The following is a 25,966-nucleotide window of genomic DNA, read 5'->3' as shown; positions in this document are numbered from 1 at the left end:
TACAAACAATCGTACATAGGTGCATGCTTAGTAAGCCCGGCCGACATCTCTTCCCAACCATGCGCTTGATGCCGTCTGTTCTAACCAGTGGTCGGCGGCAGCGTTGAGCAAAGCGTTCAGGCTACGCGATCTAATGTTCTCTTTAACAGTGGGCCATACTGTACATATCTTGTCAGTGCCTATCTCTATCACAAAGTAGCCTCTAAAGTAACTAGGAGATGTATGCTAAGTGATAGCGAAATGTTATTACATCCACCCAACCGCTGCAAAAAGAACGGTTACTTCAGAATTGTTGCGCTAATTCGCACGAGCATTTTATTCGACACGTTTGGGTGGCGACGACGGCGCCTCTTCGATGAGAAAGGTTGTGTACACTGTCACGTAATCTAGCAGATATCGCTGTTTGTGAGTTTCGTAGATTGTGATGCATATTTAATTTTTTTTTCGGAATGTATATAGTGAATTTTCATGTATTGAAAGAAGGCCAGGTCCAGACGGCAAGGTCGTGAGGCCAGGCAAGGTATGCCGTGTCTAGCGTTTTAATCCGATGACAAGAACCCAGGCGCGTGCCGGAGCCGGCGCCACGGGACGATGATGATAGTATGTACAAGTGAAAGAGGAAGATCGTGGAATGAACAAATTAAAGATCATCCACGGAAGGCTCCCACAATCTGCCCGGGGGGGTCGGAAGCGGTCAGCCTGGCCGCTCCTAACCAACCGATGTACCGCGGCGCACAAACGGCTTCAAGCGAGATACATGAACAATTTCAGTTTCACGGTGGCGTCGATCAGCTGGGGGATCAACAGATGTGACTTGGTAGTTTACTGGGGAAGTTTGGTTGGTGACCTTGTAGGGACCAAGATAGCGGTGCTGAAATTTATCACTAATGCCAGGGGTGCGCAGTGGTGTATAGAGCAGTACTTCGTCACCAGGACGAAAACGGACCACTCGATGCTTCGAATCGTAGCGACTCTTGCGGTCTTGCTGGCACGCTTCTGTGTTGAGGCGGGCAAGATGACGGCATCTGGCCACACGGGATAAGAACTGGGCTGGTAATGATGAGGAGTAGTCGGGCGTAGAGAAGAAGGAAGTGTCGAGGAATGTAGTGGGAGGACGGCCGAAAACGAGGAAAAATGGGGAGTAACCGGTAGTCCGCTGTGCAATATTATAGGCGAATGTGACGAATGGTAGAACAGTATCCCAATTTCGATGATCCGGTGTGATGTACATGGATATCACATCCGATAGGGTGCGATGAAATCGCTCAGTCAGACCGTTAGTCTGGGGATGGTAGCTTGAGGTTGTCTTATGGAGGGTGGATGAAGCACGAAGAACTTCGGATACGACTGTCGATAAGAAGGCCGTCCCGCGGTCACTTAGAAGCACCCGAGGAGCGCCATCACGCAATACAATTGACCGCAAAAAGAAATTAGCTACCTCTTCAGCGGAACCAGTCGGTACAGGGGCCGTCTCAGCATGCGTGTAAGGTGGTCGACAGCTGTTATAATCCAATGGTTACCCCATTGGAGAGAGGTAGGGGACCATATAAGTCGATGCCGACTACGTCGAATGGTGTGGCGGGACAGGGAAGGGGCTGTAGAAGACCAGCGGGGGAATAAGTCGGCCGCTTGCGACGTTGGAACAGTTGGCAGGAAGCAACGTATTTAGCAACGGTGGTAGACAGGCCAGGCCAAAAGAATCGTCTTTTCACGCGGTCGTATGTTTTGTCAAAACCAAGGTGACCTGCAGTAGCGTCATCGTGGAAAGCCGCTAGTATACGTGGGCGAAGCACATGTGGTACGACTGGGAGCCAGCGAGTTCCATCAGGATAATACACGTAGCGGCGTAGTATGCCATCAAATTACGAAGCTGTCGGCGAAGCCTAGCGTTGGGTGGGCTCGAAGCGTCGATAAGGCGGTCGATGATGGGTCGGCGGTATCAGCTAATTGCTGTGAGCGGAGATCGTGTTTGTTCTCAGAGCCGTCAAAAGAAAGTGCAGTGATATGCGTCGGTGGAAGCGATGATAGGCTGTGGTCAGAGGTGGAAATGCATTGTGAAGAAAAACAGCAGGCTGATTCCGAAACCGGGCAGCGAGAAAGAGCGTCGGCGTCTTGGTGTTGGCGACCCGATTTATAAACGACGTCGAAATGGTATTCTTGCAGGCGTAGAATCTAACGGCCAAGTCTGCCTGTCAAATGTTTCAGTGAAGATAACCAGCAAAGAGCATGGTGATCGGTCACAACTGTGAAATGCCGCCCATATAGTTAAGGGCGAAACTTTTGAACAGCCCAGACGACGGCGAGACATTCCTGCTCGGTAATGGTGTAGTTTTTCTCAGCTGGAGTCATGGTCCTACTGGCGAAGGCAATCACTTTCTCACGCGAAGTTGCATTGCGCTGCAGAAGTACAGCGCCAAGACCGTGACCACTGGCGTCAGTGTGCAGGATGGTAGGAGCGCTGTCGCTGAAGTGGCCAACAACTGGATCTAATGTGAGGGCGTGCTTTAGGTCGTTAAAAGCAGTGTTGCACTGTTCAGTCCACATGAAAGAGCTCCGCGCTTTAAGTAGTTCATGAAGTGGTGCAGCAATAGTTGCAAAATGTCTTATAAATCGCCGGAAATAGGACGCCAGGCCGAGGAAACTGCGCTAATCTGTAGTCCGTTGCGGACGAGGAAGCTTCAACACCGCGATTATTTTTTCAGGGTCTGGGCGAATGCCTTCATGGCTAACCAGATGTCCCAATATTTTAATTTCCTTCTCTGCAAAGTGCCACTTCTTGGTGTTGAGCTGAAGGCCCGCTGAAGCAAGACAAGTGAGGACTTCATTCAGGCGCGTGAGATGGTCGGTAAACGTTGACGAAAAGATAACAATGTCATCCAGGTAACATAAATAGGTTCTCCATTTTAGGCCACGAAGTACAATATCGATCACTCTTTAAAATGTTGCGGGTGCGTTACAAAGACCGAAGGGCATAACGTTAAACTCGTAAAGTCCGTCGGGAGTTGCGAAAGCGGTTTTTTCTTTGTTGTCCTCGTGCATAGGTATTTGCCAATAGCCTGAGCGGAGGTCCAAGGTCGAGAAATATTCGGCGCCTTGGAGAGAGTCGAGGGCGTTATCAATACGCGGCATCGGGTAGACGTCTTTGCGGGTAATTTTGTTGAGTGCGCGATAATCAACACAAAATCGTACCGATCCGTCCTTTTTTTAACCAATACTACTGGGGAGGACCATGGGCTTGTTGATGGAGGAATAATATCGCGACGGAGCATGTCATTGACATTTTCTTCAATTACTTTTCGTTCCGAGAGAGAAACCCGATAAGGTCGGTGGCGTACAATTGAGTTACCTTCGGTAAGGATGCGGTGATGTGCAACACTAGTCCGTCCCAGTGGTGGGGAAGTGGCATCAAAAATGGCTTGATGGGCTTGAAGCAATTGGAGCAATTCTTGACGTTGGTGCGGCATGAGGTTCGGATTGATTGTCTTCGACAGCATGGAAAGAGAGACTTGCGATGAATCACTTTGTGGAAGTAGCGGGGCAGTGAGCACTACCATGGATGTAGGGTGAGCATCCACTTAGCATGGCAGGGAAGTTCCTTTAGTCAGCACGAGGGATTCACGGGAAGTGTTCGTGGCAGCTACTATCGCTGAGCTGCTGCGGAATCGTACAATACTTGATGGGAAGGCGATTCCACGTGCAAGATGACGATGAGATGGTGCGATGAGTACAGCTCCGTCACTGATGTGTTCAGAAACAACGGTAATAAGTGTTTCGCACTGTGGAGGCAATACAGTATCAGCTGCGGCAATGAGGGAATGATGCCGTGCAGAAATGTCAGATGAAAAATCACTGTCTGTCATATGAATGACACGATCGCCACAAGAAATTAACGCTGAAGTGGTTGACAAAAAATCCAATCCAAAAATCATCAAATGCGCACACGGTGAAAGCACAGCAAACTGCACATGGTGGCGGACGCCCTCTATAACAACTCGAACTGTACACTTTGCTGAAGGCTGCAGAGGGACGCCATTTACTCCACGAAGTTCAGGTCCATCATATGGTGCCGTTACTTTCCGCTAACGGTGGCACAAATCAGCATGAATAACTGAAAGTGCAGCCCCTGTGTCAATCAAAGCTTCGACTGGCAATCCTTCAGTTAAAACGGAAATCATATTATACAGGCAATGAGGAGGACTTTTTGTAAGTTCGCAAAGAGCAGTTTCACCTCCGGAAACTGCATCGCTTAGTTTTCCGAATTACGGACAGGAACAGTTGTTGCTGGTCGAAGTGGCGAAATAGAGCGGCGGTGTGGGGAAGGGGACCGGCGTCGGGATACATGAGCCCTACTTGGTTCAGACGAGGATACCGGCGGTGGAGAGAATCGACGAGGTTGACTGTGAATTGGTCGTTGCTTATAATATGCAGGTATGTCACTTTCGAAGGCGTCATAACCACGCCTCGTGGGAGATATATGTCCTCGAATTCCACAATAATAGCACACTGGGCGAGAGGGGCGCCAAGGTGCGTAATAGGGTGGCGTTGGTTGAGCCGTCGTCATGGCGTTGATGTGATTGTAGGGTGGTGCTTGGGGTGGGGGAACAAACGGAGTGGGGGAATGCAGCGACGTGAGCGTAAGTCGGTGCTGGGCGAGGTGCAAAAGGATCAGGTGTGACAGGGTGGTTGATAGTGGCCAACTCTTCTTTAATGATGTGGCGGAGGCGGGCATCGTTAGAAGGAGACGAATGATCGCACCCGTGCCGGCAGAAAGGGCTGAGGGCTTGGAGCTCCTTGCGGATTATCGCTCGAATCATGGCTCGTAGATCGAGGTCAGTAGAGGTCGGGGCAGTAGTGAAGCCGGGCTGCAATCGGGAGGACTGTAGCTGGTCGACGCGTTAGCAGGTCGATATAATGAAATCAACACTTGCTGGATTCTGGGCAACTAGGGTGTTATAAGCCATTGAATTGATTCCCTTCAAGACATGGTGTACACGTTCAGATTCCGGCATGGTGGGACTGATACGCCGATAGAGGGCCAGCACGGCCTCTATGTATGACGCATAGGACTCATCGGGACCTTGACGGCGGGTAGCGAGCTTGTTCCTTGCGATCTCCGTCCGAACAGCCGGGTCGGCGAAGTAATGTCGGAACTGCTGCTTGAAGGTGGGCCAGTTTGTGGTGTGGGGCTCGCGGTTAATAAACCAATTTCTGGCGACCTCAATAAGGTAGATAGATACGTTCAGAAATTTAAAAACATCATCCCACCGGTTGTAGACACTGCAGCGTTCATAGGTGTCAAGCCAGTCATCGACGTCTTCGTCGCGACGACCAGCGAACAGCGGCGGGTCGCGTTGTCGTGTGGGCACCATCGGAGGCGGCGGTGTAGCCGAGTTAGAGGGTCCGGCCGGGTCAGGACTGCTCTCGGTTGACATGACGATGGTAGTTGTTAACGGCGACCGGAACGCAGCTCCAGCGAGAGGCAGGGCACAAGGCAGCAAGGAGATCGAATTCCACCTCCACACTTGTGAAAAAAGGCCAGGTTCAGACGGCAAGGTCGTGAAGGCAAGACAAGGTATGCCGTGTCAGCGTTTAATCTGATGGAGAAAACCCAAGCGCGCGCCGGAGCCGGCGCCGCTTGACGATGATGATGGTATGTTTTGCAGTTTCTGGCTACTCAAGGACATTTTCTTCTCTGCTTCCTTCTTTCCTGGACTTCTTTATCTTTTTGTGCTTTTCTTTCGCTTTTTCTCTCTTTCTTTATCCTTTTTCCATTTTATATATCTATCTATTGTAACTAGGCAGTTGTGATCTTTGTTTCCTTTTGTATCTTTAATGTACATTTTTTACATTTTTATGTCTATGTTTTTTTTTCATCTAAATTATTATTTTTTATTTTGGGCGTTTAGCTCCTTTTCTTTTATCTTAACTTGGATTAAGCCTGGCAAAGCTTTGCTGGTCCGGGCTCCCTCTCTCTTTCTTTTACATTTTTTTCGTCATATTCTGAGAGGAATAATAAAAGGTAAAAAAAGGTATGTACAAGAGGAAGAAGAAGATCATGGTATGTACAAATGAAAGAAGATCCATGGAGGGCTCACAGTATTTTGACGTATTTCCTCGACATAAGGTATATTATGTGCAGTGTCTCTTCACACTTCACGTTTTTAGTTTTGTTCATTTGTCATCACACATCTCAATGTAGAGTGTCTAATAAAACATGTTATAAACACACGTATGTATGTATGTACCCAATAAATTCTCTTTATGTGATTCGAACCTACTATTGGAAGGTAATATTTTATAGTCGCATGGAAGTTTGTTGCGAATGCATTCGAGGAACCTGTGGTAACGCGCATGTTGTGGGGCTTAGCTCATATTTTACTTCAGACAGAGTAACAGCGTTTTACCAGGACGCTATTCTGCACAATATAGATTTGACGCTCGAATGTAATGGCTAATTTTTTTCCTCAGTTAGTATCCGCATTTCCCTATTATCAGCTGAAGGCAGTTTTAGAAAGCTGATGCACTAAATACCAAACTTCGTACATAAAAATATGAATTCAGTAGAAAGCATGCTTTTGCGTGATGCTGTTTATAAGCAAAGTAGCTTGTTGGGCGAGTTGGTTGGACATTGTGTTAAATCAGCGCTAGAAACACGGACAGATAGAAAGCGCAATGTGTGTTTTTCTTCCTATCTGCCCGTGTATCTAGCCCTGTTTAACATAAAAGCTGATGTTTCCGTTGCCTTGAAGAAATTCATACAAGGCTTTAATTGTCGGGAGCCTTATTATCTCGTGCAATTTCTATGTTCAAAAAGCTTCCGCTTCAAAATACCCCCTGGTGCGACGAAGTTGGAGGACAACAAGTAATATTTGCAGTTAAGGCTGATTTACACGACTCAAGAGCCGCCGGCTTACGGAGCACCACGTCACCAGCCGTCACTAGCTCCGCCTCGTCCGCGGACGGCATACAAGGTTCCGGGCGAGGCGCCGGGAGGATGATGGTGCGGATGGAAAACGCTGTTCTCCTATCCGGGCTCAACTGCCGGTTTGTTCTCTCTCTTTGTATCTAAAAGCGTTCCGCTCTCAATTTGAAGAGTGGTCTTCATGGAATTCGAACGAATATGTCGGATCACTACGGCAACAAAGAGTACAGGGTATGGGCGCGGCATTATTGTTACAATAGTTGTCTCCGCTCGAGCGCTGCATCCAAATTATAGCCAATCACTGGCTTGGCTGCCACGGAGAAGGCATCTTCTGCACTGTGCACTTAAGAGGAAACTGGCAGGCGACGGCATTGCAAGCCAACTACGCCGCATTCTTGACACTAATAAAGAGCTCACACTATGTTAAAAGAAAATGAAAACGCCGGTGTCGCCCCACTTAGTTGTATTTATGCTATAAACACAGCAGACGACCTCGACAATTTTGGCAGGGGAAGCTCGCCGTCTGCGGACGAGGTGGAGCCAATGACGCAGGGTCACGTGATGCTCGTCCGCTCGGGAACTGTAGCAATTCCAGCCGTAGTGTATACCGGCTTTTGCTGCCGACTAATTTATAGAAATCGAACAGTAGTGAAACTTAAAATAGGCATCTTAATTTCGCAAGCTGACCAGTTCGTCGAATACTTACAATTGCAAAATTGCCGAGGCTCACGTTGCAGGTGCGCGCAACGTTGATCCACAGCTCGGCGCGTGGAGACCGCGTCCTTGAATGAACGACATGCTCACTGCAAATTCGAGAAAAGAAGACGTGGGTTTGTGTATAAAAAATGAAAAAATTTAGGCGCTTTCTTTGGAGATTAACATATAGGCGCGTTCGTGGTTAGCGCTATGGCTGCAAAACGACGGCTGTTTTGACACTCAGGAAAAATGTATAGGGGTGAAGTAGGTTATATATAAAATTTCTTGAGGTGAAGTGGCGCCCAACAGTGAAGCCAGCGTCCGCCATCTTGTGAGGGGTGGAAACGACGTGGTCACGAAGGTTCTCTCCGTGTCAAACGTGATGTATGCGGCGGTAAATTGCTTCGCACTTGTCTGAAAAATTTTAGGCTGTTGTGTCTGATAAATGTGTGCCACAATTAATGTTCTTTTAAAATTAAATTTTGGTCATTATAGCCCTTTAAAGTTTGCGGCTGGGTGCTAAGCTATTTATGCTTTGGGAAACAAGATGATTAAAAAATTAAAGTGCACTGCAGAATCTGCATTGGAGTAATGCGAAAGCCCGGATGCTGCTGTTGGTTGCTTTTGGTTGCTTCTAGTTGCTTAATTCACTTCTTGTTTACCCATTTTAGTCTTTGGTACTTTCAAATTGCGCGCCAATCCCTTTCTATGCCCTTTTTCGGCTCTACTTCCGGTAGCGTGACATCTCACCCTTGACGTCACCCTAATTGACTGACTTAATTAACTATTTTGGTCTGTGGTACCTTCAACTTGCGCTCCAGTCTCTTCCTATGCCCTTTTGTGGCTCGACTTCAGGTTGCGTGACGTCAGCTTAATTGCCTGATTTAATTAACTATTTAGTATTTGGTACACCTCGACCTAATTACTACCCAGATTTTGAAAAGCACTCGCACCTATACATCGCTCATGCTTTGCTGGAATTTCCAGCAGTCCATCAACACCGGCGCTCATCCTGCTGACTGGAAGGTCGGGAAGGTGGTCACCGTCCGGAAATCAGGTTGAAAACATTCCCCTCTCCATTACCGCCTGATATCATTAGCATGTATACGATGCAAATTACCTGAACACATCCTTTACTCAAATATTGTGAACTTTCTTTAAACTAACTCCTTTACCAACTCGCAGCATGGTTTCCGAAAGTCTCTCTCATGTGAAAAACAACTGTTGTTCTCTCACAATCTTCACGTTATCATTGATCGGAATTCACAAGCTGGCTGGCTATTTCTCGACTTCAAAAGAGCATTTAAAACAACTTTTCACAGAACCCTCCTAATATTAAACTATCAGAACTGAATATTGAACCTAACGTTCTAAGTTGGATGGAGCACTTCCTTTATAACCGTTCCCATTTTGTGTGTGTCAACAATCGTAGCTCCTCCTTAAGGTCCGTTGGCTCTGGTGTGCCTCAGGGCTTCGTCTTCGGTACTTTATTATTCCGTATATATATTGTTACGTATATTCCACCGAAGAGGACGACGATAGAAAATAGAGTGAGAGACGACGAAGCAGAAGGAACCGTCGGGCTTGCCTAACACCTGCTGTGTTCTGCTCTGCTGTGCTGTGAACACTTGCTCATCACCTGCTGTGGTTTCCTGTGCTAGCCTTCTGCCCCGTATCAATATTAATGACCTACCTAACTGTTTATCCTGTAACATTAATTTGATTGCTGATGATTTTGTTGTCTTTCGTGAAATTAACAGTTCCGACGATTTTATAGCATTGCAACATGACATTGATGCTATCTCTAACTTGTGTTATTTGTGGAAAATGGATATAAATACCTCTAAATGTAAATTCTTATGTGTCTCCAGAATTTTATCATTTTCTACACTGTACTTTCTAAATAAAACAGTTCTCGAATCCTTAACTTCCTACAGTTACCTAGGCGATGAAATCTCTTCAGGTCTCACTTGGTCACTGCTCATTAACGCGAATTAACAATGCTAATCACATGCTTGGTTATCTCTTTAATTTTTCTTCCGCCCCTAGCTCTCTTAACCTTGCTTTGTCCATAGTAAACTAATAAAGGCTGCGTCCATCTGGGACCCTCATTATGCCAACCTAGCTCACGCCCTTGAAATGGTTCAGAATAACAGCGTTCGTTTCATCCTGCACAATTTTCAACGTACCGCTGGTATATCATCATGAAGAGCATTTTAAAACTCCCTTCAATGGCTTCTCATTGTAAACTTTCGCGCCTTTGTTTTTTAAACGGCGACTCATTCTACATGTTGTGGAGTGCTTGCTGTATCTGCAGCTCTGCGTTCGACAACGCGGCTGTGAAATAGGAGTGCACTAAAAATAGTACTGGCGATATTGAACTAACTATTACCCCGAAATCCGCCACCTAGCCACTTTTATAGGACACTGGAGTGCAAGCACTCGCGCCTGTACATAAAACAGCCCGACACCTGTGTACATTCTAACTTTCGATCCATATCGGATATGATGTGTCTAGTTTGATTTGATTATCGGACGTGATCTTTGCCATATGAGCTTCATACCAGACAGGTCTGTCCAGTTTGAGATCTATAGTAGACAAGTCCGTCCGGTTTTAGATAGTACTAGACATGGTCAGTAAGGTTCACCCTACATACCGATTCTGTATGAACGGTAAAAACCGGTTTGGAGTTGTACACAATCTTTTAAATAGGTCTGCCCTCCCGCAAGGGTGAAGGTTCGGGCTAGTGGTTATGTTTGATGTTTCGTAGCGCAACAAAGGAGGAGGGGCACGACACATGACAAGCGCGTGTATATTGTCCTCCTTTCTTTGTTTAGCTATGGAACATAAAGCAATCCGTCCTGAGCACAAATCTAGCTTTTTTCTTATAATTGTGGCATAACATATAAGACAGCCCGGCACGTAGGAATGAGTTTGGAGCTGCAGAACTGTTGCTTTATTGACTCGCTGGCACCACTGTAATTTGCGCTATAATGGAAACTGAAGCGTTAATGGCGCTATTTACCATTTATTTTCACGATAAATAGTCTAAAATAAAATATCAGCCGCTGTCATAACTAAAGTACTAACGCCGTGTTTTTCTCTCACTTAAAAATGAATTGTTTAATGCACACAAAGAAGGCATAAAAAGAACATGCATGGTTACACCAACAGGCCATGTCTACGTATAAGTGCGCATCTTGTCTCGCAAAAACTGATGCACTTTAGGGCGTTCGCGTAAAACACAGCGATTAACCACTGTGAGATATAATACGACTTACCCCTGTTGGTCAGCAGTTGGCTGAGTCTGGTAGTGGACGTCAGCATATTCCGTAGGTGAGGTTTTTCCGCTCATCCTACGTTCCTTTAATATTCTGGAAAGGTGACGATCTAGGAAGGAACTCAAGCCTCTCAGGATTGTTAGGAACGCCACGACAGGCAGCAAATGCTGAACTAAACTTTGCACAAAAGTTCGCTATGTGCTCGGTGTCCTCGCTAATGCATCTGGCTGCAGAGAGAATAAAAATAGAAGAGATTCATCATTACGAATCGAAAGCAGTAGACTGTGAGAAGAATGCCATTTATAATGAACGCCTTTCAGTAGTTATCCAAAAGGAGAATAAATAGCTGTGTACGAATTTACACTGGTGACAGCGGGGGTGAATCTTTTCGTCAGGTTAAGCAATAGTGAGAACGAGGTGAACAAATTGTGAGTTTAGTCTGGAGTGTGTTATCTATTCCACTATAAGTACTGTCTCAAAAATATGTAGATAAAACTAGCCGCTTATTTGCGGAAATTCACTTGATTGAAGAATATAAAATATATTTGTCTGCTTGGCAGATAAAGATAAATAAAACGCGGCTGTGCTCCTGCCAAGGCACGAATCTCTAAAAGAAACATAATCAAACTCAGAACACAATATGACAAACGATGAACCATGTACGAGAAGCACCAATTTTGGCCCTCAATCTCTCTCATGAGAGTACACGCGTGAGCAAGGTGGTGGGCATCTCCGTTGACCGCATAATATTAGCAACACGAGAGCACGATACCGAAGCCGACGAAACGCTCAATGTTAGAAAGAAAACGCGCCGTTCATATGTAAGGTGTTTCAGAATACCAGTGCAACCTGTCCGATAGGTGCTTTTATAATAATCAAAGTGCTTTGCTCCTAGGTTAGTTCATACACGAGCAAGAAGTTCACTCGTCATGACGGCAGCTTGGGCGGGTTGGTTATTTATTTGTGAGAAAACAGCGCGTACAATGCAGAACGTTCATTTGTAGAATATTCCGAAGGCTTCGTGTATTCGCTTCCTGTGACATGTGGAAAAGAGTACATAGGACAGACCGGCAGGTGCATGAATGAAATACTTCTACAACGTAAAATGAATTTTGAGCAGGCGTACGGAAACCTGGGGATTCATTGCAGAGACTGCACCTCAAAAACCTGTACACCTGAGCTGAGCAAATGTAAAGCAATTGTCAGACATAAAGAAAGGTTACTACGAGAAATTATCGAGGCAGCGTCAATAGATATGCTGAGCGACAGCGGTATCATCACGCCTTCTATTGCACTAAGAGACAAGGAACAGAACATGTTAAGAATGTGATTAGATTACAAGTCTTAGCTGTCATTTGAGATTTCCTCAATAAAATGATTGGGAGGTATGTGGTCTTAAGTGGGGTGCAGATGCTAAAAGAAGTCGCGTTTCTTCATAGTTATAAGTCAATGTTTGTGCCCTGTCCGACTGTTACGTGCTCGTTTGTCACAAAAAAGTACATCGCTGTGACCGAACATTGCAAGCGTTTGAGTACATTGTATTATGCTGCATGCTTCTAAAACAAGCCTCAAAAGTGTTAACCCTATCTCAGGCGAGTACATTAAGACCCCTGACGCATTACTAAGGCATATGAGCTGCGTTTGTATGGAGTAATAATGCCTAGAAGCTGGGCTATGCGTTCTACTTGCTGTGACGCAAATGAAAAATTGCAAATGAGAACGTAGAATCAGTAACAAAATGCTTCAATATCGGGCACCATCCCGCTGCCTGCAAGGAAGATTTTGAGTTTTGTTAATCGTCTGTGTCATGGAATTCACCGAGAACTCACCATGAATCCGGGCTTTTTTTCACGTAACTAAGACGGCATTTTGAGCAACGAAATGGTCGAAAACAAAGGGCACATATACAGGAAAGCTTTTCTAACCTTGTGTTGGTTTTTCCAGACGATAAATATGTATATTATCTGTTTAAATTTAATTTGCTGAAGGAAATATACTTTTTAGATGTCTTATTGCTGCAAATGAAGCCTGGAGTTACGTATTTACGGTGAAACCCTTTAATGAAGCCTGGATAAAATTGCTACCTAGAAATACAGTTTCTTTATTGCCAATAAGAACCGGTTGCACTGCGTAGCTCATGCAAGTGAAATCTCCGTGGGAAATATCCAAAGTCATTTTAATATATGTAAATGCTTATGTAATAATACGATGCTCACCACTTTCTGTTTCTCGATAACGCAGGGCCCCCAGGTATGATGTTGAGCCGCTACAGAAGACGAGACCAACACGGTCAGCATGATAAACGACGGATGTGTTCGGTGGCATCGGCACCGCGAACAGCTGTGCCGGGAAAATAAAAAAAAAAATCTTCAGAACAGCAGTCTTCTCTGAAACGCTGCAAGCTGCGACATAATCGCAAAAATAGAAGCAGCGCAATAAAGTCAACCCACAAAAGAGAGAAAAAAAAATACACGAGAAAGCAAAATATGAAGTGCTTTAGGTAAGTCGGGTTCAATGCAACCAAGCTACACGTAAGTTACGAAAGAAGCTGCCTCGTCGATTTGGGTCTGATGTCGACCAACATGTACGTTAGCAACTGCGCACGCGAGTTTTTGCTCCTTGTTGGCTCTGAAAGATGACACTGCGTTGCGTGATTCCGTTCTCTCAACGGTTGGGTCCCCTGAGCAGCGCCACCGCCACCTGGTGACAGATAACGGAAAGACTGTAAAAATGAATAAGATCGCATTAAAAGCCTGCCGTTTTTTTTTTGCCTCAGTGGCGCAATGGATCAACATTACATACCTGAGCACCTAGCGAACAAAATATATGTTCGAATCCTGTGCTCGTAACGTTTTTCTGATTTTGTTTTTTAAATTGCCACGTTAAAATAAGCTACCAATATCTTTCCTGCGGGGTGCTCCCCTTTAGGTTGCATGATATGATGTTTTTGTTTCTTTATAGCTACAAAACCAACCGTGAACACAGCCACGAGACAACAGCATGCAACGCTAACACTATTTATTTCTTTTCAACGTACTCATTTCCTGCCTTTAGTGAGTGTATGTTGCCTTTAGGCTGCGTTTAGACACACCTTTCGGTAACAATCGCTGCTTAACCCGCTGAGAGGCAACCAGCGACCCGAAAGAAGTTGCGGGACCCTATCGTTGAGGAGACGGAATTACGTCACTGCGTTCAGCGGGTAAACATTGCGGCCACTGAAGCAGTGCGGCGGCTGGCTGTAAATGAAATTGCACAGGGGTCTTTAGGGAATGCTCATGTAGTTTGGTTGACTCCAGCACTGGTCAACATTTGACCCCGCCGCCTTTGGCCCCTCGCGACATCATCTTGGGTCACCCGTCTTGGGTGGACTGTCATGGCGGATATCATGTAGTATTTAAGATATGTTCTTTGTATTGGGGAGTGATATTTCAAATAATTTGACGAAACGGGGATATATTGTGCGGATATTTCATTTAGCGCACTGTAGCAACATCCCTCCTGCTCGCAAACAGTTTGTAGTCTTTTTTTTTTGGTGATAGAGGGGAATACTGTCACTCGCTCTGAGACGCACCGAGATATCCACAAACTATTACAACTGGTCGACTTTTCATGTGTGCTGAATGCATATCACGGGAACAGCGGCTATTTCGTTTTCTCGATGAGAAAGCGTCGAATTAAATGGGAATCTGTGTTTAGGGAAGACGGCTGGAAATGAAACGCAAATCTAAAATTCACGACGTTAATTATGCATGCGAAACGCTTAAAGTTTGCAACACATCTCACGAGAATTAGATGCTTTAACTCGCACCTTTAACGTTACTATAATTGGCAGCCATTGCATGCAAATGCAATCTGATGTTTTGATCAACCGATTAGAGCAGCGTGTTTATTGGTGTTTCTTTTGTGAAGGTGCGCTGGTGCAATTTGTGCAGCAGTGCGCAATAATGCACCGCGTACGAATCCACTGTTGCATGCGTTCCGCACCGTCATTTTTTGACCATCGACACGTGTGTGCTTTCTCTTGTTACCAGCGCCCATTTTTGTACATCGAACTTCACGGCCTCTAAACTTATCCTTGTAGATTTTATGCGGCGCATGTGAATAAATTTATTCACTGCTTATATTAGGGTGCATCATTTTACGTTGGCTATATTTTCACCAATATAATATTCAAGTAAAGAACAACAATAAGTGCCGCCGCCATGAACCAACAGCTGTGCTGACGCAGAATGCACAGCGTTCGAGTAAGTGGAGGATATCACTTCCAATTTCCGAACCACACGTAGTGTGTTGTACCTTAATTTAAATTTTTTTTATTTTCAATAAATGACTTGCGCTTTGCTGCTCTGAAATTCTCTTGTCTTGTTTTCTGATGCTTACTAGTGGCTCACAACTGATATCGCATCGGCTCTACTATCAGAAAAACAGAATATAGGTTGGAAAAAAGGAACCCAAGGCTGTAAATTATCGTAATCACCGTCACGCGTCTGCGCCCAGCGGAGGACAAACGCTCCATACAACTGCTACAACTGCATGCTATACGATGATTGCTGCTGCCACCTTACGTCTATACGACCAACGAATGAGTGCTACAACTACTTTATACTCCCACACTTCCTTATATGGGCATCTGACCGGTTCTATTTATATGCATGTTTTCTCTAGGAATTCATTTCGGTAGCTCTAACAAACATCGATTGTTTTTTTTTTCACATTAAGTGCCTACCTCACGCCTGCTTTTTTAATTTTGAGTTTAATATTACGAACTGTAAGGTAGAAAAAAGCAAGAGATAGAATACATGTACCGCCGTCGCAGACTATTGTAAGTACGCGCATGGCACGACGCGCAAGGCACGTAGGCGGCTGACAAATGCGCGTCATGGCTACGCGCCTGATCCCTGAAGTTGTTTTTATTGAAACTAATACTGCACGTTTATCATACAAAAATAAAAGATGGAAACGGACAAACTAGTTAGAACACAAAGAAAGTATGCAATTGGAGGTGCTTCAGGAAGCCAGTTTTGGTTCGGCATCTTTCGTTTTCGGCGCTTTCCCACTATGCATCCCCCATGGCTAAGTTTTTCACATGCCTTGCTTTATAGCGCGGTGTGACAGAGGAAGTGCAAGTTCTCCTTGTACCAAGTTTATGCCTCGGAAAACGCCTGCGTACTGCTGCATCCGTGATGAAATTTATAGAGATGGCTTATATTTGTTCATTGTACACGAAGGCCCTGCATAAAATCAGATGGAGCTTTCACACAGGCTGACCCCGGCAGTAGTCAGCCTGTGTGAAAGCTTCGGCAGCCTTGGTTGCCTCGATAGAAAATATGGCTGGCTCAGAGCTGCGAAATACGAGGGCTGCATTTCTTGAAAAAAAAGAAAACATTTTCCAAGATTTCAACCACCATGCTAAGAATTGTGGGGTTTTTAAAGGGGATAAATGCCTTTTTGCAACTTAGTCGCGGCTGATAGCCCAAATCGCCGACCCCACCCAGTTATCGCGTGCGCTACTGAGCGCACGCCGATCACTGCGAGCCGTGCTCTTGGAAACTAAGGAACAACACGTGTCGACACAAACAGTCATTTATTTCTTTAATAACAACAACGCCAGCAAGCAATATGACACGCTAATGAATCTAGCGTCCCACTCACATGCAAGGCTACAGGCCAATGTTCGCCCACGCTAGGGCAGGAGATAAACTCCGTGGCCGGACAAAACGGGCAAGCGGGAAAAGTTGCGGGAGGTTTCGCCTCTCCGGCTACTGCCTTGTGCCGCGAGGATGCATCCGCTCACATCAACTTCCCTGGGCCGAAAAACGGGCTTTCCCCGCGTGCACAGGGACGAGGCCTTCCTTGGTGCTCGTGCTGTCGCGACGCTGGCGTCAGCTCTTGATAATTAGTTAACGCTAACTATCCACGCTGTCACCATCTAAAGTTAGCTAGGGTACCCACCAAGGGGAAAGCCGAGTTTAAAGGGGACGATGGAAGAGCGTTCCCCACAACCCCCAACCTTAAATTGACCACGCGCCTGCAACTATATGCTATGGAGATGTCTTCATGCACTTGTACTTGAAGCAGGACCTTCCAGCAGAGATAGCACCGTCGACGTCCCCGGAGACTTCCGCGGTGCGCCGATGGTAGCGTGAAGATATCCGCAGGATAGCTGGTATGCCACTTGGTCTTTAGTGTCTGCAGGTCGGTACTAAGCGAGGTACGAAGCGAAGCTAAGGTGAGCCTACTTTTCCCTTGAAGGATCTGCCCATATATGGTTCGAAAATCACGAGGCAGCTTTGAAGGACTGGGAGATTTTCAAGAAAGAGATTTTGACTGCCTTTGTAAGTGTCGTTGAGAGGGAAAGAGCCAAGGCCCTCATTCAATGATAGCTTCAACTCCCAAATGAACCTGTCCTGGCTTATGGTGAGATGAAGCGGCTTTTTCGCCGCTCCGACCATAACATGATCGAAGGGGAGAGAGTGAAATTTTTATGCGAGGCATTCAAGAGTCGCTTCTTGCAGGGCTTGACATAAATCCGCCAAAAACCGTGGCGAAATTTGAAATCGAAGTGTCTACCATCGAGAAGACGATGGACACACAGATGCGCCACTACGAACGACCACTCTAACCTGCCTGCTCAAGTTACTACAGCAACGCACTTGCGAACGAAGACAGCCATCGGGACCTTATCCGAGAGATCGTCCCAGAAGAACTCCGCCGGTTGCTGCCACCATTCCAACACCCCCAAGTGGCGACGCTCGAGGTCTTCATACATGAAGAAGTCAAACAGGCACTGGGTGTTCTTTAACCAATGGCTCCGACTGCATCAGTTCAAGAAGCAGCAGCAGCCATGAACTATGCTGTTGCATTATGTTGTCCTGCACCTCGACGTGCCCTTCCAGACCCCCGTCGCCCGTTGCTACAGGCCTGTTCCAGAAAGCCTCCCCTTGGCTTCTGCCCACCAAGGCTGCCAATGACCTAGAAGCCTCAGGAAATGCAACGCCTGGAAGAGGTCTAATAACCGACTACTATGTTTCAACTGCGGTGATGCCGGCCACATTCTATGCTACTGCCTTTGCAGACGCATCGGCCTCCGCGGCTTCACCATCGATGCCCCACAACCTCGTCCCAGCGAACAACCGCAAGAACTCGAGAAATATTTGCGGAGGGCACAGTCGCCAAGTTGTCTGTACCACTCTCTATCGCCGTACGGCGCGCGATTGGCGTCACCGGAAGCGACTATGAATATACAGTGCGAGGAAGGTCCCCTAACCCTCGTATGGGAAACTAAGAGCAATAACCTTTGGAGGGGAGGTTGCTCAACGGTGAAAAGACGAAGATTCTCCGCCGCCGCCGACGACTAACGACGACGAATTCGTTTCGCCGCCACTCCACACGACGACATCCAACCGACCGATCGGAGTTGAATCCGACACCGCCGCCCAACGAAGTGACACCGGTGTGCCCCGGCCACTCCCACAGTACACAATGGAGCCGAGCTCGAACATCGAGGTAAACACGTAATGCAAGGACACGAACAGTGATCTTGAAGTGGCTATTGACGGTCGCACGGTTACTGCCCTAGTGGACACCGGAGCTGACTATTCTGTCAACAGCGGACCGCTCGCCACCCAGCTCAAAAAAGTGACGACCACTTAGCATATCTCCTAATCCTTACAGGTGAAGGTAATCTGACTACTGTCCGGGCGATGCACCGCAAGGGTGACAGTAAATGGCAGCACCTATCCTGCGTGCATCATGGTCTTACAGAAATGCTTGCGAGACGTGATTTAGGGCATGGATTGTCTACGCTATCATCAACGACGATGGCTCCTTTTTGGGACCGGTAAGCACTACCAGTTTCACACAGAAGCAGCACTCGGACCCTCTCTTGGGAGACCTGGTGGATTACCTAGAAGGCAAGATGGGCTTCTGCTCTTACGGTCATCAGGTGTCTACTGGCGTCCTTCGCGCTGTACTATGACGTCCTTATGGAGAAGAATTTCGCACTTAACAGGACAACATGCCTCCTTGTCGTGCCTAAGGAACTCCGAAAGGGCATTTTGCAGGTGTTCCACCACCAGCCGACAGCAAGGCGCCTCGGGATGGCGCGAACTTTTTATCGGATCCAAGAGAGGTATTACTGGCCGCGGTAACCTTCCGAAGTTACCCATTACATGAAAACCTACCGTGAGTGCCAGCGACGCCGGACGTACCCGATCATGCAAACTGGGCCACTGAACCCTGTACCGCGCCAGACCAAACACTCTCTCGAACAAAATGGTATGCATTTGGTCGGCCTCTTTCTGACTTTATCTGCGGGTAACAAATAGATCATCGTGGCCACTGACTACCCCCACGCGCTACGCCAAAGCAAAAGCACTGCCAAATGGTACCGCGGCAGAAGTCGCCAAGTATTTCGTCGAGCGCATTCTCCTGCGACACGGTGCCTCGAAGGGCTAATCACGGAAAGGCGAACAGCATTTACGGCGGAGCTCACCCAAGCAATCTTGGAGTACGATCAGACAAGCACCGTAGGGCGACCGCCTACCACCTGCAGACAAATGGACATAGTGTCTGAACAAAACTATCGCGGACATGCTCGCCATTTACGTCGACGCCGAAAGTAAGACCTGGGATGCCATTCTGCCATACGTGATCTCCGCGTATAACGCAGCCGTCCAGGAGAAAACGAGAGCAATCGCGTTCTAGCGTGTGTACGGCAAGCAGCCCACGACAACGCTCGATGCGATGCTGCCGCGAGTGGCAAAAGAAGACAACCTCGAAGTCGCCGACTACCTGCAGCTTGCATAGGGAGCTCGACGACTCGCCTGGTTGCGCAATAAAGAACGACAACGCACTGACCCCCGACCATACAACCTGCGACAACACGACACAGAGTACAAGCCGAGAGACCAAGTCTGGGCATGGATGCTGAGTGAACTGTTGCTACGTCGATACTTCGGGCCATACAATATCGTTCGCCGTGTCGGACAACTGAACCATCTAGTCATCGACGGTACGACAGCCTTCGAACGGCCACGCGGCCGCCCAGATACGCCTGAGGCCATATTACGCACGTAAAAGAATCCGAGATGTTTAAACTTTTTACTGTTTATGTTTACCTTTCTCTGTTCATTCTTTTTTGCAACCTCGATGCGATGTTTGATTGGGGGGGGGGGAGTGATGCCGCATACCATTCAGATCTCTATTTGTTCGATCTGATCGATCAGATCGATTCTGTATTCTTTGTTCGTGCTCGTTGTCGCGAGAGGCAGCTTTATTAGTTTCGTTATCGCTAAGAACGTGCCGAGATATGTCTCGAAGGCCACTCGTTTGTTTGTGCAATGTTTTGGGTTGCACGCGTCACTGTATGAGGCTTTATATAGATGCTTCCGCTCCGCTTTTAAATTGAGCGTTGACGAGTGCGACGGGGTTTCGTAATTCGACGACCAGGGAGCACGTTTGGTGCTATCGCCGCCACCGAGTTGTTCAGTTATTTTGACAGCGCAAGACAGCCCAATAAAGAGTTAACTCTCGTGCTTCTACGTTTATTTGTTCATTTGTGGTCACGGAATTGTCACAGTCACGTTACAGTAAGATGTCCAGCAGATTAATTTTTTTTGTTTTGCCCATTCTATTGTGTGTGGGGCCGCGCAGGCCATTGTAGTGTTTCAGAACGTGCGCTATTTTTTTTCTATCTGTATTGGTGTTTACTCGTGCAGAGCGAGTGTACATGAACGAGCTGCCAATCGCGGGAACGGCATGTTATCGGCGCGGAAACGAGGTCAGATAAGGGCGTCAGAAGCAAGGCTCGTGAATGTTGCCAGGCGAGAGGCCGGCGAGGGGAGTTTCGCGGCCGAGAGGAGTGACAGGCCAGCGGGACGTGCCCGGACGAAGACAAAAGCGCTGCTGCAGGAATGGCTTAGGCGTATTTGCGTGAGTTGCTGCTACACGAGGAGCAATGTTTCTTGTACCACCGTTAGCGCTTTCGCCCCATCGATCGCCGAATCATGCCGTAATGTGTTTTGACGCTCGTTCTGTTTTACTCTTGGTGTTCCATTGACGCGAGTCTGAACCGCATGTTTGCAGCGCAGTGGCGCTCGATGTTGTTGCTTATTGAACGACGTTCCGTGTATCCGGAATAAACCCGTGTTTTTTAAGAGAGACTGGATTTGTCATTCGTCGGGTGAGAGCATGGCTCGCGCGCCCGTTTTCTAGAATGCGGGACTTTCACCTCTCAACACCTTTGGCTGAATGACGTAGTACAAGAGCGTTCTCGAGTCCAATGCTTCATTGTGTTTTTGTTACTTTAGCCAGCTTCCAAAATAAGGAGCACTAGAAAGAAAAGGCGGAAAAGTCAAGGAAGTCAACCTGACAGTGATTTCGGTCAGCTATCCTGTATAAAATGGGAAGGGCGGACGTAAAAAGAAATGAAGGAAATAAAGCGAGAGGCGAAGACCAAACCACACACTGTTGCAATAACACGACACCTTTAGAAATCTACACCACTCGATTGTATGCTTGCAGACCTAGCTATCACAGGTCCCACATAAGGTTTTACCCTCCGTCGGGTGGCAAGGATTGCGGATGCCTAGTGGAGCAAGAGAGCAGCGCCTGTCTTTTGACGTTAAGCATAAGGCATTCGTATAGACATCATATTGCTTATTCACAAGCCGCAACCAATACAAGAAGCGCTGTCGGCCATACCAATCGAGATCGTGTGTCACACCGTAAGTAAAAGCTAGAGCTGAAAAAATGTGCTGGTGGAAGTGGGAGAGGAAGGGTTGCTGAGAGATGAGAGGAAGATGAAACCGTCTCTTCATATGAGTACGTGGCTTATGAACGTCGACTGAAAAAAAGCGAGCGAGATCGATTGATTAATAAAAAAACCTTAATATGAGCATAACTCGCACAGCTTGCAGGTACGCCGCTATAGCCTGATCAGCAGTTTACGCCTGGAAGTTGCAGCGGAAAGATAGGGATACCCACAAATGAGGAACCCAACCAAACCACCAATGCAGCGGGCTGCACTGTGCTGCGAGGCGGTTGATATGCTGGTTTTATATTTCTAGGTGTAGCAAGACAACACCAGTCAACGCCACCACCAAACTCTGCGCAGCAAAATAACAAGCGATAGAATTTAATGAGAACGTGATCAGGTGTAGTCAAGAAGACGGGTTTTTGAAAAGAATGACTTACACAACCGAAAATATTTAAAAAGAGCATAACGTCACCCACTGTGGCTTTCTGCTGTGATCGAATAATTTTCTCTAAAGTATGGTTGGCAGCGACTCTCTTATTGTTGTGCGCTTACGTCTAATGTGGTCTATAAACAAAAGCTTTAAAATTTTTCGGTTTCCACTACGTCATGTACCTTGAGTGAAAAGGCAGATCTTTCTTCTGTGGAGCGAGCGTCGCAGGTGGCGTAAATTTTTGTCTATACTGAAGCATGTGCTCCTAAGAAGGGTGATTTCGGTCATCTATCCTGCATAACAAGTGAAGGGCGGACGTAAAAAGAAATGAGGGAAATAAAGCAAGACGTGAAGACCAAATCACACACCGTTGCAATAACACGACACCTTTAGAAATCTACACCGTTCGATTGTATGTTAAAGAATATCATATTTGAAAAAAGCGATATTTGTGCGGGAATTTAGCATCACAGACAAAGAATTACTCCTTTAGCCGCTGCATTACTAGCTGCTCCACCAAAAGCGCAACCGCCATCTGACGAATTCGACGTTGTCTCAAACGCAGGTATTACCATTCAGCTTCAAGGAAGCTGTTGTCAAACAATAGGCTTTATGAAAGTAAAGTCATTAATAAGGAGCGAACATTTCAGCTCCAAATGATCCATTCGATACAAGGAGAATACTTAATTGGGCCATGCTCGGAAGTAATGTTCTTCGAAGCACTTTAACTTTGCTTGACGGAGGGTACTGCTGCTTTTTGGACCATAGTATCTCGAACTGTGATGTCAGAGAGTTTTGAAGCTACACATTACAGAGTGGGAGAAAAATAGTATTGGGTATCAATAGAGTTTGCATGCATAAAATGTCTTGGTCTAACGCAACCTTTCACGGAGTGCGCAAACTTCGGTAATGGCGCAGATGTAGGTTCTGTGGCTTGCTGCCATAATTTTACACACTAAAATCACTACTTTTAGAGTGAAAACAGAATGTTCTTTCCTAAAATCTAGTTGGATAAGGTTTTCTTCTTGGATTAAGTACCCATTCGTGAGTTCGGTGCCATCGCGTACCGCAGGCTTGGTGTAACTGGTGGGGAACTATAGAGTGGCCCATAGCGTCACCGAATCCCATTTTCCACAGACCAACAAGAACCGTAAGATTGTGCTCGGCCTCTCGCTATCAACTAAGGTCACCCTGAATACAGACGTCTCGTATAGTAAGCGCTGGGATATTGAGGGGCCTCTTAGCGCTATGGCGCCCTCTAGAGCTGTCGAAAATACGAATTTGGCTTTGGAGCTCCCGCAGGCTAACGCCAGAGCAACCGCTTCGGATATGAGCAAGGCTTTAGTGTTCAGGGATCCGGTGGCCGCCGTCGCGTAGTCCCCATCGATTACTGCCATTACCGCCGCCCTTTCTAGGCCACAGGCTGCATAGCAGTACGCAATTTAAGTGGAGTCTACCCCTCATAGCCTTATTCGTATACATTTGACTCTATGGGCCCTGCGCTCCTTGTTGTGTGTCGGTGCAAATGTTTTGTCGGTATTCGAGCGGTCTTCAGCCTTTTTCGAACCTGAAGATCTATTTCTCCTGCCACGTAAGAGAGCCCTTGTGGTGTTCCCCTATGCTGGCCAGGAGCTTTCTTCCTGCCCTCGTGGAACTCAGTCTCCACAGTTGGGCCTCCCTCACCGCTGTAGCGATTTCATGCCACGTATTAAGCACCCCCGTTTTCAAGAGCATCTCAGTTGAGACGCTAGTAGGAATTCATAGTGCTCTTTTATATACCCTCCTAATCAGAATATCTAGTTTTTGTTCCTCGCTCTAATCACATGTTCAACGCGAGGTTTGAGAGGTTTGAAACTCCACGGTGGTTATGATGTCATGTACCTCTTGACCAATCATAATTTTCGGCTTTTTTCTAACACGGGATCCTTTCGTTCTCGCGTCATAAAAAGTCTATATTTCACCTTCTTCATCGGCAACTCACTACGTGCGAACAAGTACTTGACCGAACTCTAACTGCTTTGCGTGCCATTCTCTCTATCATGTAAACGACTGTCGTGTAAATGACTAGCAGATTACTCTAGTAAAATCACCGACCTTGTCTTATCCTCTAGCTTACGATCATCCCAAACACCCCTTGGAGCTCCGGAATATTGTTCGGTGCATCCCGTCACGTTAACTTGAAAATCTAATACTTCGAGTGGATGACCTAACATACTACCACTACGCGGGCACGCTAAGTTTCGGTTTGTGGCGCTAGAACATAGTTCAAGTAAAGTTATTCGGCGCTGTTCTAAACATACCGTGGCAGGCACTGTGTAGCCTACGTTGTAGAAGATGAATTCTATGCTCCTCCTGTCCAGTTCGAATTGTTCCTTTCCTTACCCAAGGTTTTGGAACCCTAACCGTAAGGCTTTTGTCCATTTCAAGTTAACTCCGTCACAGTGACAGAGCAGATGAAATTCATTGGAGAGGTGGATTGGCAGCAGTGCGCAAATATGGAAGCAAAAGCCATATTTAAAATACTTGACTTGAATAGTGAATTATATATAAATATTTATGGGCGTTATCACCCGCAGCCCCTTAGCACAGGGATAATGCCGATAAAAGCACAAGCCTTATGTAGCACGTTGTCATGCTTCCTCAATGTTCAATATCGACGTTGGGCCGCCAAGGGATGCGTTTTTTTTTTCTCGAATAAATGGTATCACAAAGATGCACTTTTTCTCGCGGTTTGCGTCATCAACAGAAGTGATCGATTACAACATGAATAAATTATTAAAACAAAAACTATGCGAAACGTTATCCGTTATGTAGTACAGCCCTGCTAATACAATTCTTTGTGCAAGTGCTGTGCAGTTTCTTCTTTTATTCTAGTGAATCGAGCTAAATTTCGATACCGTTCACTAAACGAAAGTACTCATATAATAATTGTCACTGTAAGGAGACACTGCGGAGACAAACTAACGAATAATGATTTATTGCTTAAAAAGCTAAGGAAGGCTGCTAGTCAAGCAGGAGCAGAAAGAGCTTTTAACGGTCTTTCATAATGAACATAACGCATTCGTCGCATTTTACCGTACTAACGCAAGCAGGAGAACGAAAAAAATGTATCGACTGGCACAAACATGGCGCTCACTGATAAATATTTATGGCAGAAATACTCCTCTAGAGCGACGCAGCTGGGCAAGCCGGAGAAGGGAACAGAGCAGTAAAATTGCGGGAATAAGGCACACGGCTGCTTGCACAGTAGATTTCCAATTGGAAATTGATCGGGAAATGACGTTTCGCATTGGAAGTAGCCCCTCTGACGATGATCGGTATGATGGCAATGAACTTTGTTTAGCAACGTAACATTTCTTCGATTTGCACACGTGTTCAGCGATTCTTTGCCTTACGCGGAATACACGTTAGAGCGTTACTACCCCTTATGACACTGATGAAAGGAACATTGAAGAGTGTTAGTAGCTTCTTGGGACGTTGTTTTAACATGCTGTAAAAAAGATTGCTCTTTCTGAAGACAGGCTATTGCAGCTTTAAAAAAAAACCCAGATGGAAACACAGATAACAGCGGCATTGGCTGCTTTCTCGCGCATGCAGTCTGCAAGGCCGGCAAGAGAGATTTTCGGATCCAGACTCGCGATACTTGGTATCACGGTATCTGCGTGCATGACTCGGTATCTCGTTATCTGGGTCAAGTAGTTAATAATTTTGATGGGACTAATTCGGATAGGCTGCAACAAAAAAAAGTCTATTTTTGCAACAAAGTGACATGTCATGAACAATAACTAAATGAAAAAAATGTTCACGTAGCCTCAGATACGCACCCAATTAACAAGTGTCTGCTGCAAAACAAAAAAAAAATTAAGGACCTGTCATC

The 25,966-nt window shown here is 46.4% G+C and overlaps 1 pseudogene; it reads right to left on the bottom strand.

Annotated features, from left to right (window-relative positions):
- The window catches only part of LOC146188567 (sodium-dependent glucose transporter 1A-like), a 38,520-nt pseudogene extending 27,546 nt beyond the window's left edge, over positions 1-10,974 (bottom strand).
- Between the last annotated feature and the right edge of the window lie 14,992 nt (positions 10,975-25,966).

Source organism: Amblyomma maculatum, chromosome 5 (assembly GCF_055883805.1).
Source record: "Amblyomma maculatum isolate TAMU_Amacu chromosome 5, ASM5588380v1, whole genome shotgun sequence".
NCBI classification, from domain to species: domain Eukaryota; kingdom Metazoa; phylum Arthropoda; class Arachnida; order Ixodida; family Ixodidae; genus Amblyomma; species Amblyomma maculatum.
This window is presented reverse-complemented; position numbering and strand designations above follow the sequence as displayed.